The 14,502-nt window shown below is 42.7% G+C and overlaps 1 protein-coding gene across 1 annotated transcript in view; it reads right to left on the bottom strand.

Moving 5' to 3' along the window:
- Positions 1-14,502, bottom strand: part of FRMD4B (FERM domain containing 4B) — a 168,610-nt gene that overhangs the window by 45,226 nt on the left and 108,882 nt on the right. The window lies entirely within an intron of this gene.

The following is a 14,502-nucleotide window of genomic DNA, read 5'->3' as shown; positions in this document are numbered from 1 at the left end:
TGATGCCAGCAAGTTGGGCTGGTTCCATCTTAGTGGTGCTGCATCCACACAGTGTATCCTATCCTATCATCTTGTTTTTGCTCATTGGTTAGTAATCTTTCTAAACTGACTGAAAAGCATGTGGTCTGATTTCACAGTGCATGCAAAGGTCCAATATAGTGGTTCCTTGGCCGCTCTCCCAATCTGTTAGGCCGGGTCCAGAATCTGGCTACACCTGAGGTTGAGGTCTCAATTGCTGCTTCCCTACCTGATGGCATGTGGTGCCTTCCTACAACAAAAGCCCCAAACCTTACCTCTAAACCTGCCATTCCTGTCCACCTCCACTGCATGTTCCACACTGTCTAGTGTATATGTAAGAAGGCAAAAGTGCTGAAAATGAAGGGTGAGGAGAGGGAAGGGGTGGGATTGAACAGCAAAAGAGGAATGAACAGGAGTTAGAACAGTAAAAGAAGAATTAACAGATGCAAGGGCTGTGGTCAAATTATGGGGGCGGGGGCAGAGATGTGCTGCAGAGACGGTTGAGGAAAAGCGTAGTTCCTGCCAACCTACTTTATTCGCAACAGTCTGCCTCATAGACCATTAAAGGTCCTATGGCAGTGGTTCTCAAATGGTGAGCCATGGCTCCCAGGGGAGTCACAGAAACCAGCCAGGGGAGCTGTGGAATCTCACAAAAAATCTGTCATTCTATACAACATATAAGATTGTAGCCCCAATGGGGGACTGTGGCCAATCACAGCAGGTGATTCAAAAGGTCACCAATCAAAAAAATGGGGAACCACCACCCTATGGTAATCCTCACAAGGGAGTAAGGCCTCAATCCTACTGGGGCCTTGCGTTGCAGGAACTAGTGTTCCAACAGCGCAAGGTCTTTTACAATGGCATGAAAGCTGGACCAAGGTCATGCGCTGCCAGACCGCTGCCATAAACAGTGAGAGGCATGGGATATTATGCAACAGCCCTAAGAGGCTTCAAAGATGCTGGTGACTTGGCAGCGGGGGTGGGCTGTGCTTGGGGAAAGAGAATTACAGGTGGTTTGGGGGGGGAAGGGGGGTGTTAGGGAAGAGGTAAATGGATCTGACAGCAATTGTGCATGCTGGATCTTATCCCCATTTTTCTGTTTGGACTGCCCCACTGTCTCTGCTGACTTGCGCCAGTTATATCGTTGATGTAGGTCTGAGGAGACTCAAAGGCAACTGGGCAGCCTACCGGGGGTTAAGTAAAAAGTATTGCCTCCTGCAGGCTATACTATGTTAGGTCTTACTATCTTATCTTATCGGTCTTACTATCGTTGCACCATTGAGAGTGTCCTAACCTATGATATCTTGGTGTGGTACGGAAATTGCTCTGCAGAGGACAAAAAAGCTCTGCAGAGAATTATTAAGATCGCACAGCACATCATCAACCTTCATCTACCAGCTTTCGAGGACATCTATACATCTAGCTGTCTGCAGAAGTCACATAGTATTCTGAGAGACCCCTTCCATCTGGCTCATAAATTCTTTGAACTGTTGCCTTCGGGTAGACGATACAGAACTATTAGAGCATGCACCACACGATTCCTGAACAGTTTTTATCCCACAGCCATAATTACGTTGAATAAGGTGATATAGTTGTTACCATGCTCCTGGGCATTATGGTCTGTTATATGTTTTTATATTATGATGCATGTTCTATAGAATGTGTGGGTGAGTGTGTAGAGTGTGATTGTTGGAATTGTAGTACATATTTATGCTTGTATCTCAAAGGTGCATAAATTTCGTTGTGCTGTAGCACAATGACAATAACGTTACTACTACTACTACTACTACTACTACATGTGGTGGGGGATAGAATTGGGCAGTCAGTGAGCTATTAGTACCTTTTTTAATGATGCAATAGATTTTCCTACCTCCAGAAATAAGACTAAAAATGTGACACTTCTAGTAATATTTTCTAGTAATATTCTTCTAGTAATATTTTCCCCTGGGGGCTGGGGCTAAGAATAGGCCCTCAGTTTGGCTGTACGTGTCGTAAGAGGCGACTAAACAGCCACCAGGTAAATGGGACTCATTAGCCTGGGAAGGCAGCTCATCTGAGAGAAGGAAAACTCTGATCCCAAACCTCCACTACCTTGTGGCTACATCCAGTTATGGAAAAGGCTTCAGGAGTCAACCTCTGGAGCCGAAGTCCCTGAGGCAGTTCATGGCTGAACATAGTCACATTCTGGCAACTCCTGCGACGCTGCTGGAACCAACCGTACTGGCTTCTGCCTTTCCATTGGACCATTTCAGCGACGTGGAGAGGGGGGATTTGCTGCATGGGTAACAGTCTATCCTCCATATCTACCTTACCCAGGCTTCGCGCACTGGAGAGGACACTGTTCTGGAACCACTATTCAGAGTGCGATACCATAGTCTTCCGAGACTGAAGGATGCCAACTAATAATATTCAAAGAGCAACTATCACCTGATTTTGAAAGGTTAAGAGAAAAGAAATATCATGATAGTGTTTCTGCAGGAATTGGACAAACTGAATTAACAACCAGTCAGTTCATACAAAGGTCTAGAATGAAACTCATTATCTTCCTGATCCCTCTACAGGGAAGTGATGCAACATCAATAGTAGTCTGACAGGGGTAGTCTGACAGAATTTATTGGCAGTTCATTACTGGAAATATAAAATCTAGACTGAGATGAAGCAACTAGATATTAGAGATGATCACAGGATCCAGAACACATGCATCAGATGATGAATCATGAAACGAGGCCTCGCATATTGCTAGGGGCAAAAATAAAGTCAGGTACTAGAAAGTATACTGATAGTTTCCTTTATTTCTTTCTTAATTTCCATCCTTTACAGAAGACAAAACCAACTGCATTTCTGAACTCCTGAATAAAGAGCACTCTTCCAGAGAAGTTGATGAAGTACCAGACTTGGACTGAGAAAATGCAGGTTCAAATCCCTGCTTAAAAATGAAACTTAGAGCGCAATCCCTTATGCAGCTCTAAGGTAAGCGAACAAACATTCCCTTACTTTTAGGAGGCCTCTGTGAGTGAAACCCAAATGCAGGATGCAGCACACGGCACTGAGATAAGGGGTTAGGACTAGCCCTTAGTGGATGAACTTGGGTAAATCATCACCTGTCAGTTTAATCTACCTCACAGACTTATTACAAAGATAAAAAGAAAAAACCACAATGTACAAGCTTTCTCCCCATATCCAATATCTGCAGATCCCATCCACTCACATCTTTGGCCCTTCACACCCCTTAACACATTATTTTACACAAGCTTATTCCAAATCAAGTCAAAAGAGAGCTTGCTGATCAACATCTATAAGAACTGAGCTAGAACTTAAATCTTGTGCAATCTTTCTTGGATGAACTGTGTCACTGCACAGGACACAGCTCAGTCTCTGGAGAATTCTATAGATTAGAGTTCTCAATGTTTATCCCTCACTGTACCACTTCGCATGGTCTACCTATTGTAAGTACCACCAGAAGTAACTGGTGATGACATCATTGCCTGTTGCTTCTGGGTTGAGAGGCCTGATGCAATGTGACAAACACCAGTAAGAGGCTCAGGGTGGACAGGAGGGCTTTTTATAGCACATGAAAAGCATGCTTTAGTGTACCAATTTAGTGTACCAATGTTTGTCACGTCACATTGTTGGTCTTGCTGCCAGGTGGTGAATGTTCAGGGGGGTCCCACAACTACTACCAGAAACCACCTCAAGTACCATTGGTGGTACACATGCCACTGATTGAGCAACAATGCTATAGATGGTAAGAATATATGGAGGGGGGTGAGAGTGCATCAGTTAACAGTGTAATCCCAAAACAGCACTTAATGCAGGTTCATTTTTGGGTCAAAGGTTGTCCCTTGTAAAAGAGCCTATGAACTGAGCTGCAACAACAGATGCTTCCAATGCTGCATCACCTTTTCAAGTTTTGGAGATGTGCAATGGGAATAACCTGAAGATTCTGGAAGGACTAGATGCAAGAATGAGACAAGGGCTTTGCCATAAAGATTCCAAAACCTTTGCAAGACACTTCTCTTATTTCTGCATATTTACTGACATTAAACAATTACCAAGATATGCATCTCTCAATGTGCGTTTTCTGGTTATTTTGTTCCCTACATGCATTAAAGGGACAAAGCAAGAAAATGTAATGTCGGAACAAAAACATTTTCTAAACCTTGGAATTCTCAAGATTAAGGAAAGTGAAAACCTGAAACTATTTTAGTGGGTTTTTGTTTTTGTTTTTAAATGTGTTCCAAGTTGATAATTCGACAGGTTTCCCTATTTTAGAAAATTAAAAAAAAAGAAGTAAGCAGAAATTGTTTTCATGATCGTATTGTGAAAAATACTGTATACCAAAGCCTTTCCTTTCCATAACCAGTCACTGGTTGTGAATTTATTGATAGTTTGGGAAAGTATGAGATTTAATATGTTAAGACCTGTTGTCCCAGAGGAAGGTGAGGAGAGATTTGAAGGAAATGAGAGGCAGCTTCACAGCATTCTGGGAAGTTCTTGGCATAAAGAACAACAAGGAAGAAAGGGCAAAATTGTTTGAAGGAGCAGAATACCTTTGAATGGGTGAGCAGGTGGGAAATTACTATTTTGACAAATAAGGATACAAAAACTTATTTACATTTATAAATGCCCTATATAATGTTAATCTATTAGAAAGGTAGAACTGCCCACTGCAGATTCATTTCTATTCAAGGAATCGTTTAGTTTACCAGATTAGAATTCTGCTTTGTCCTCAATATACCATGCCAAAATCATCTACGCCCCAATAGCAAAACCTTATTATTTTATGCATACACATAATGACAATGTTCAGACATCTATAAAAGCTTCTAAGATTATAGTATAACCAATTTATTTAAAACCAGTTCATTGCCATCTAATCCATGGCTTTCGTTTACTCAGAAAATCCACACTAGATGGCAAAAGGGTTTTGCATAATCAGATGTTTTTGCCGAAAACCCAAAAATGTTCACACACATGATCTGGAACAGTGATGAATTCACTGCAACAATGAAGGACTTCACTTCTGCACAGTGGGGAGAAAGCCGAGTTGGCAGTGCAGGCAGTGTGGAAATAACATACATTACTTCAGCGGAAATCCATTATTGTTGAAATTACTGCTGTTGAAAACAACTACTTCTTGAGTGTGAACCAAACGCACCCAGCCACATTGATATAATCATGGCTAGTTCACATTTATTTTCAAGTGGATTCTGATTATTTTAATGAGTTTCAATCTTCTCTTCAAAGCTTCAAACTCCTCTAAAAGTAATTTGTAATCAAATTATAAGTGTTACTATTTAGAGCAATTTCCATTATAATTATTCACACTAGGCAAAACTGTTCCATTTATTTCAATGGGAATAGTTTAAGTACATCCTTCTCTCTTTCCCATTCAAGTGCTGAAACATGCTTAACTTTGGTTTGTGTGCTTTAAGGGAGAGGCGGGACATGCAACCACAAAAAAAGCTATGCCACTCTTCCCGTGGATTAGATAGGGAGCTAATTCCAGCTGCTTCTCCTAGCTTGAGCAAAGTAGCCCCAAGCACTGTGCACTGTTCTTTCTGGTTATACACAGAGCTAGTGGTAGAAGGCAGTGACGGAGGAAGGGGGAGAGGGGTGTTCACACCACAGGTACTGCAAGTGGCAGCTGTAGACAGGATTTACAAAATAATTTCCCATTTTCTTCTTGTAATAAGAGTAGGGTGATTAGAGTTCCCCACCCCCACCCTTTTGCCTGGGACAGAATTATTCCCAGACTCTGTGTTGAAACTAAAGGATGCTTGCAGTCATCTCTGACAGCAGCTTCAAAGAATGTGGAATTGACTAAAGGCCAGGGAAATAGAGAATCTTTCCAGCTGGAATAGTGCCAGAGAAAGGTAACACACCTAACTTTTGCTAGAGATCCCATATCTAAAAAAATCACAGAAGCTTTCCAGACTCGAATGCATCAGTAGAAACTACATACAGTCAGCAGTTCCTAGTAAATGCAGTTAATACAGTGTGAGTTTCAGCATATTAAAATTCTAAATCTTGCAAGATATAATCCATGTATATCATGGTTAATCTGTAAACTACAATGGAAATTGTAAAGTTTTATAGGGAGCAGCTGACAATGGAACACAAATAAAAGTCTGTGTGAACAAGTGTGCCTAGGGTAAAAAAATTGTCTCTGAAACAGAAAGCTTTACCATACAGACACTTTCCTTTTCAAAACCAAATGAAAACTCTGAGGACATCAGTGTTCACTTATGCTTATATCTTGTGCTCATCGTGCCAGCTTCCTTGAATCTGTATTACCAGCTTTGATGTATACACAGTGAACAGTAGGCAGAAGCCTATTTTCTCCTCTATATGAGCAGATACTCTAATGCAGTGATTTTCAACCTTTTACGTCTCATGGCACACTGACAAGGTACTAAAATTGTCAAGGCACACCATCAGTTTTTTGACAATTGACAAGGCACACTGTGCTGTTGGTGGGGTGCTCACATCCCCATTGGCCCTATTAACAAGTGATCCTCCCCCAAACTCTCGAGGCACACCTGCAGACCATTTGCGGCACACCAGTGTGCCACGGCACAGCAGTTGAAAATGGCTGCTCTAGTGATTGCCTTTGGTATCAAACAATTACTGTTTTAGGTCTAATGTAAGTAGATCCTCACAAGCCTATGTGGTGGAGCCATGGAAGTGTTCATAACATAAGTTTTATGTTGTATATACTCAGAGGCAAATACCCGTTCCTACATATTTTTTTCTTTTCTTCATTACCTTTGTTTATAATGTGGGTTTACACATGTTCATAGCCATGATTATTTCCCTTTGTGTAAAACACACACACAGAGCAGCATGCAAACTGATGTTAATGTAGAAGGATTTCTATAACAAAGATGGGTACATCCATTATCTAAGAGGAAACAATAATCCTCTCTTCTCTGTTCATTAAGACAGGCAGAAACTAAGCAAGTTAAAGTATCAGGAGGTAATACAGTATTACCATCTTGGCTAACATTCCATTGCTAAGAATCTTTTTGAATGTGCCATGTACTTTCCGTGCATCTTATCAAGCATACCTACTCTCTTATGCTGAGAGACATCCATGCTGACACGAAGGAACAAGCTCATAACCTGAACTACTTCTGTACATCTGACTTGCTAGTTGATCTGGCCTATTCTAGGCAAATATGCATTTGATTTTGAGGGGAGAACATAGAACTGAAAATACTCACAAATATGCTTGCTGGGTGATAAGCACTTGTACTATCACAGACTTTAATCCCTGGCATAAATAGTTAAGAGAGCTGTAGCACTGGGCCTCCTGGGTAGATAATTCTGACAGATAATGTCTGATATATGGATCCAGCAAAGCCTGTGCTATGAGGAAAGAGAGGCATGGGTACTGTCATCTAATCAGCTGCAAATGGCATTTCCCTCCTCAAATAGCTACCTAATTACAAAGTCCATTTTTCTCCTGTTGTCATGCCATGCCTGGAATTAGTGGATCTTAGCAATCAAACTGCAGTGTATAAGTGTACTTGTCCCAGATCTTTCCTTTTAGAATTAACCATTGATCAAGACTTAACCATTGATCAACATTTGATATAATAGAGATATTTCAACATAGTTTGTTTCATTGCACTCTGCATGAAATTACACATCAAATGATATATAACATGTTTGTATTATTGAAAATACCAAGATTTAAAATTTTTTGGCTAATAGTGCTGTCCCCCCACCCCCCGGCGCATGTCACCCGGTGCGGCCTGCACCCCCCACACCCCTCTAGCACTAGAAAGAAGCCAAGTTGTCTTGTTAGAGCCAGTTAAAATATTCAGTGACACATGGAAAAGACCTCTGATGGGCCACTTCAGTATGCTCCCTGCACAAGGAAAGCTAAAGTATCAGGGACAAGCGTTCTAGCTTAGCTTAATCCTTTCCATGGTAAGCCAACTGTCAATGAACAGGGGGAGTCTAATGCGGGTGTTTTCAAACAGAGGATCCCTCCACAACAGGACTGTACCACATGCCTCCCTGAATCTCTGGATACACTTTAAGGGTTACACTACTGCACTACACATTTGCTGGAAATATACCACTGTGGAATGCAGGTGATGGATTTCAAGCTTTAGGGCTTCTCTGTCTAAAAAGAAAAGCAAATCCAAATCTAGAAAATGAAGTCAACATGGAGAAGGCAGAGTTTAAAATCTCCCAGACATTCATGAAGCTTACTATCAGCCCATTAGAAAGAAAATGCCTGATAAAGGGAAGCATCTAAATACACTCTTAGGTCCAGAGAAGGCTAACAGCCAAACAACACGGCTGAAGCTACGTGAAAGAGCAGGCAGACCATGTTTGACTTGGTGATTAATGGGCCCTTGTACATTTTTTAAACATTCTGTCTAGACAGTGGAGGTTAACTGCCCCTTAACTTGACATGCTGTCACACCCCTGCTCAAAATAACAGGGAAAAGTGAATAGCGACTACTCTCTCAACAAAAACAATGGAATGGAACACCACATTTGGGGAGAGGCCAAAAGCTCAGTTATGAAGCACATACTTTGCATGCCTGGCATTCCCAATTTGACCCCCAAATCTTCCAGTTAAAAGGAACTCAGGTACCACTGTCAGAGAGCTAGGGGTGCTGCTATCTTACGGAGTAATGGTACTAGGCTAGAGGGCTCATTTATGTTCTGGAAACTCCATGTTCAGAGACAAAATACTAATGGGAGCCAGGGACAAAGACAAAGGAAAAGTGGATACCTTCCTGCCTAGATTGTCATTTTTCTATACGCACCTGGCAAGCCATTGTGGGGAAAAAACGGATGCTAGACTGGATGGATTTTTTATTTGATCAGGTAGTGCTGTTTGTATGAACTAATGGTGTGACAAGTATAAAAAAGAATAGCTTATACAAGAGTTGGTCTAGCAACATGGCTAAAGTTGCACAGGGTGGCCCTTGGGGGTTCTGTTCCCAGAATTCCATGAATATCAAATCAGCGGATGTAAAAATCAGCAGATTTGGGCACCCCAAAGCCTCAGAACGATGATTTCATTGTGTACAAACATTGTGTAGTCCGACTACACAATGATCAGATAACTAGTATTTTTGTGTTTCAAATGTTCTTAACTTGCCTTTTCTTTTTTTTATAAAGTGTATTTTGGAAAGATTGCCTGCATGTATCCCTTTGGTGAAACACTAGATTGGATTATAAGAGTTTGCACTTCTAGATGACTCAAGCAGGCTTTCTAGAGTTAATAGTATTCAAAAACTAAAATATAGGAACATTCCCAATCAAAGAAAGATGGAATGCTGTTAGTGAAAGGCACGCAATGTGATTCTAAGCATGTTTTTTTTTTCCTTAGAATTGTGTTCCGTGGGATTTACTCCCAGGTATGTTTGCACAGGTTTGCAATATGAGATACATAGCTATCACCCCAGGCAATCTTTAAGTGTAGGAGAATTCATGTTTTCATTATCCACCATAGATATACCAATTATAGATATACCACTTAGCCCATTTCTGTCCTGCCCATAGGTGCACACATTTGGTCCCTGTTGCATATACACAACACTGGACAGAAATGGCTTTTAAACTCAGTGGAAACTTATGGTGAAGTGAATGGTCAAAGGTTTGCTTTCTCCAACAAAGACACATCTGTAGATTGTTCAACAAGGCAACATACCTGTATGCAGCTCCCACAACAGCTGTGCGGCATACAACAGAGAATGAAAGAAAAGGCCAGGGCAATGGAGAGAAAGTGGGTGGGGGATATCAGCAGTTGATGCCAAGCAACTTGTGGAAGTTATGACTTATTCTAAAACAAGGAGTTATGGAAGAAGTGATGAGAGTGCAAACAGTTTCTTTACGCAGAGGGTGGTTCTGTGTTTGCCATGCACAACAAAACTGCTAGCTCAAAGTCAGTGAAAGGAATTAGGCTAAGAGTGGTTGCAAGGAGAAAGTAGTGTACCTGTTTGGCAAGGGTGTGAGTTAGAGATGAACAAACATGGGATATAAGATGTCAAACAGCTTATTTCATCACACATGGTAAAGACACTGGCCACAACCCCCAACCCATTATAATTTATGAAAATATGAAATTGCTAATAGTGAGTAGCACTTGTATAGCGCTTATGAGTGTTGAGAATATTTCACATGCACAACTGAGTAGTAATACTTTCAACACCCCTGTAAGGTACTTCGTGTTTGTATGTTGCAGAGCCTGCATGGAAGGCCGAGCCTGAGAAAAGAGTGACTTGCTTAAGGCCACAGGGTGAGTTTGTCACAGAGGCAAGCTTCAGATTGGGAAGTCCTGATTCACAGTGTAGTCTCTCACAACCCAATCCTATGCGTGTCTACTCAGAAGTAAGTTCCACTGCAGTCAATGGGGATTACTCCCAGGAAAGTGTGTACAGGCAATCCTTGGTATCTGCGGGTTCAGTACCCGCATATTTGAATAGCCACAGGTTCTGAACATATGAGTGGGCCACCTGTTGCCCTATAAAAAACCAGAGCTCTGCTCTAGTTGGGTCTAGAGCGCCTTCTGAGGGCCAAAAAGCACAACTTCCAGTTTTTGGCTGAAAACTGGAAGTTGTGCTTCTCAGCCCTCAGAAGGCTCTCTGGACCTGACCGGAACTCTGCTCAGAAAGCAACGTTTGTGCACGATGAAAACCTAATGATTGAATAAACAAAAAATGAAACTGAGAGCCACCTGAAAACTGAGTCATGGTAACAAATGCTATAGGAGTTCAAATCCAGTTCTTCAGTCACTCAGAGAGCAACTAGGTATGACAGTAGCAAGACTTTTGGTCTAGCCCATTCTCTGTAAAGCGGTACAGTAGTAATTAGAACACATAATGGGCAGGCAGGGTAGAACTGAACTCCCCCCTCCCCATTTGTGTCCACCAGAAAATGCTCTTAAAAAAAAGAAAAAAAAACTGGTTGCCTCTACAAGGAGAAAAAGTTTTAGACACTTTGTGAGTGATAGTGATAGGGGTCCCGTTCTCCCTTGGCACCTTAAATCACTCCAGCTATCAAACTGCTTTACAATGATTTCGCAGCAAATCCAAGTTTGCATGTTCAGCATTTAGAAAAAACGTCTTTAGCTTCAGCATTTAAGTGAAGATACCACAGATCAACCTAGGATCTTACGCATGCAAAGTGCTCTACCACAGACAGCCCAACCCTGAAGCTGGTGCTAAGGCTCAGCGCTGGCTCTGGGTGTTGTGAACGTGCCGTAAAACACATTCATGGTACCTGGCAAGGAGTGACAGTGCCGGTTGGCGACAAGCCTCACTGCCACAAAGAGGATGCTGTGCCACCGCTAGAAGTAAACAAGGCCGCCGGGGTGGCGCGACTTTTCGGGGTGCGGAGGGCAAGCGGGAGGCATGGGGGAGACATAACTTGGCAGGGGAAGGGGAGAATCAGGCCTTCCAGTGTCTGCTGCTGCATCCTCAACCCCCCTGAGAGCCGGGTGGCCCGACATTTGGGAGGTTGCGACCAGATTGTGGGTGGGTCACAAAACTGCACATCACAAGCTATTAGCAGACAAGCAAAATGCACTGAGCCCTATAGAAAGTACTGAAGTTTACCCACAAGTAGATTACCATGCCTTGGTCCATTGTAAAGGAAAGGTTGAGATGAATCCAATGCCATGAGAATGATCCTGATTCGATGAACACAGCGCCCAAAACACACCTGAGAATGAAGTTCCTCCCTCTAAGCTGACAAACATATTGAGCCCTATGGAATGCAAAACTAAGCCATACGTTTGGGTTTACGCATGAGTAAGCAAACACGCCTTGGCTTATGTGGAAGGTCAGGTGAAAGGGAGCGCAAGGCTACCAGAATTGCCCTGCTCCTATGCACATGGAGCTCAGCAAGTGCTCCAGAAGACAGCCCCCCCACCATAGTACAGTTAAAAGAGGCTTGAGCTAGTAAGACTTTTTTTCTTTTTTAATCTTCTACATGTACTCTCATTGGCACACTCAGGTTTGACCTCCATTCTGTGTACATAGGACTTCAGAGGTAAAGAACCACTGACATCTACAGTCATAGGTCTCAGGGTTGGGAAAAAGCTCATCTTGGGAAAACGCTCCCTGTGAGAAAGGGCAGGACTGAACTCTATGCACTATTAAGAAGAGTAATATTTAGATACTGTATTGCTTTTAAGCAAAAAAACTTCCTGGAGCAGTCTAGGTAACAGACAGTAGCTTAATTCTGCTATCCAAGTCTACTTGGGACACATGATCCCAATTCACCTTCCTCCTAAAAAGTGGCAGTCCACTCTGTAGCAGAATGCACGCACAACCGAATACAGGTTGAGTCTCATTATTCGCGAGGGTTCCGTTCCCAGGACTCTACAACAGTAAAAAGCAGTTTTTAAAACTGTGATTTTAAAGGAGTGCATTTTTTCCCTTCTCCAGAGATCAGCACATTCCTTCTCATTTGCAGAGGCCATTCGGACTGAGTCAAATTCGTGTATAAAAAATCTGTGTATAACAAGGTTGGACCTGTACTTGTGTTGGCTGAAGCTTACATGGGGGATATATTAAGATAGAAATATTTTTAGCAGATTGGCCAAGTGACCTACATGCTTGTATTTTGAGGACACAGAGGCACCTAATGCCCTCAGCAAAATGTGCCGCTGGCAGAAAATCCTTGCAAAAACTTGACCCCTATTTGCTCTGAGGGCAGGAAGAACAGCAGAAGAACCAGCTCCTGGCTCAGATATGTAGGTAAGGCAGAGAGGTGTGGCTGAGAAGAAACAAGGTGTGTTTCCCCTGAGGCGTCATTGTCACTACACATGCTTATGTCTCCTTATTACACCTACCAGGGCAAATGAGCTCTTCCCAAAGGACTTTAGGGCTCATTCCAAAGGTTTATGATCTGTTCAGGAATGAGGTTGGGACAGTTCCTATACATACCATATACCAGAAAGGAGGAAAAAGGTCTCAAGGAGGGGGCTGAGGAAAGCAATGGAGTATCACAGAAAATAAGGAAATGTTCGAAGGAACAGTTTATGTGGCTAAGGGTACTAAGGGCCCAATCCTATACTTATCCCAGCACCAGTGCTGGGTGCTGTAAATGTGCCATAAAGCACGTCTAAGGCACCAGGAGAGCATGGAGCACTGGTGCTGGGCCTACGCCAGTCTGTGCTAGGCCCCGCGTGGGGATGCTGACGCCGGGTAGCACCTGTGGTAAAGTGCACCGCCAGGTGGCAGTGCGGGGTTTCTGGGCAGGAGGGAGGTGTTCTGTGGTGGGGGAAGGTGGGGTAGGGAGAGGAATCGGGATACGGATAGGAGCTCTGCTCCGCCGGACCCTATGCTCCATGTCAGGCTGAAAAGCCCAACACAGAGCTCCTCCAGTCTGTACCAGCAAAACAATCGGCACAGACTGGAAGAGACTCATTGCGGCCCCTGCACCCTTACTTGGGGGAAGGGGACAAAAGTCACCTTCCCTCCCCCCGAGGAGGAGGCCTCCTGCAGTCCCAGTGGGGCCACTGGATACAGTGGTTGCCATTTTGGCACTGCTTCATCCAGTGCCGCTGTTCGAATGGGGTTCTAAGTTTCCATATTCTCTAGTTACTCACTGAGACCCTAATCCTATTCTTCCCCCTGCCCCGCTGGTGCAACAATCGCCAAAATGGCTACCGCTGCACCCTAAGGGGAGGGGCAGTTGCAAAGGGATCTTCTGTTTACCTGGGGGTAAGCATCTGCAGCACAGAGGAGTCTACTTGGACCTGCTCTAGCAAATGAAAAGTTTTTTCCAACTTTTGTTTTTACTGTCCTGCTAGAAGAAGCTTCGCATATTACATTTCTGCATGTTAAAAGCACAGTGGCAGGACGGTTTTTTAAAGTACAGAGTTTCTCTCCAAAAGAAGCTTATAAGCCTCTATTTATATGATATAGAAAAAACTGCCTAAAATCTCTTACGACACAGCATTGGACAATTGGCATATTTTTGCAGTAGGAGAAAATCACAAAACAGACACTGTGGCTGTGATTTTCTATTCTGAACAATTACTTTAGAATGATCTGCACCAGCTTTCCAATATTGATCTGCACTAGATCTGTAAGAATGCAGAGGGCCAGCACAACGCTTTCGGCTGCAAACCTAAATAAAAGTATTAAAAGTATTATTAAAAGTATTTTAAATACTCATTAAAAGTATTAAGAAGAACTAATTAGAAACCACACACTGTGCTCGTAAGGGAGGCGCTCCCAGAAGTAAACATAGCTCCTCATCTTTTGAAGCCTATAGAAGAGTTGAGAGGGTTAGGAAAGATTCTGTACTACAAAGTTCCAGAAACATTTTGTAAAATAAATCAAACCACTTTTTTTAAATTGAATCGTCATAGCACCACAAATGATGCAAGCAATTGCCGAACTTGGGAAACAGTGCTTTTAGATCTCTTTAAACAAAGATATGTATAAAATTCTATGGTTCAAAGAGCCATAGCACACACACCCAGCAAAAAACAAAGTA

The sequence above is a fragment of the Tiliqua scincoides genome, chromosome 2 (genome assembly GCF_035046505.1).
Source record: "Tiliqua scincoides isolate rTilSci1 chromosome 2, rTilSci1.hap2, whole genome shotgun sequence".
NCBI classification, from domain to species: Eukaryota; Metazoa; Chordata; class Lepidosauria; order Squamata; family Scincidae; genus Tiliqua; species Tiliqua scincoides.
Note: the sequence above shows the minus strand (reverse complement) of the source record. Positions and strands in the feature narration are given on the sequence as shown.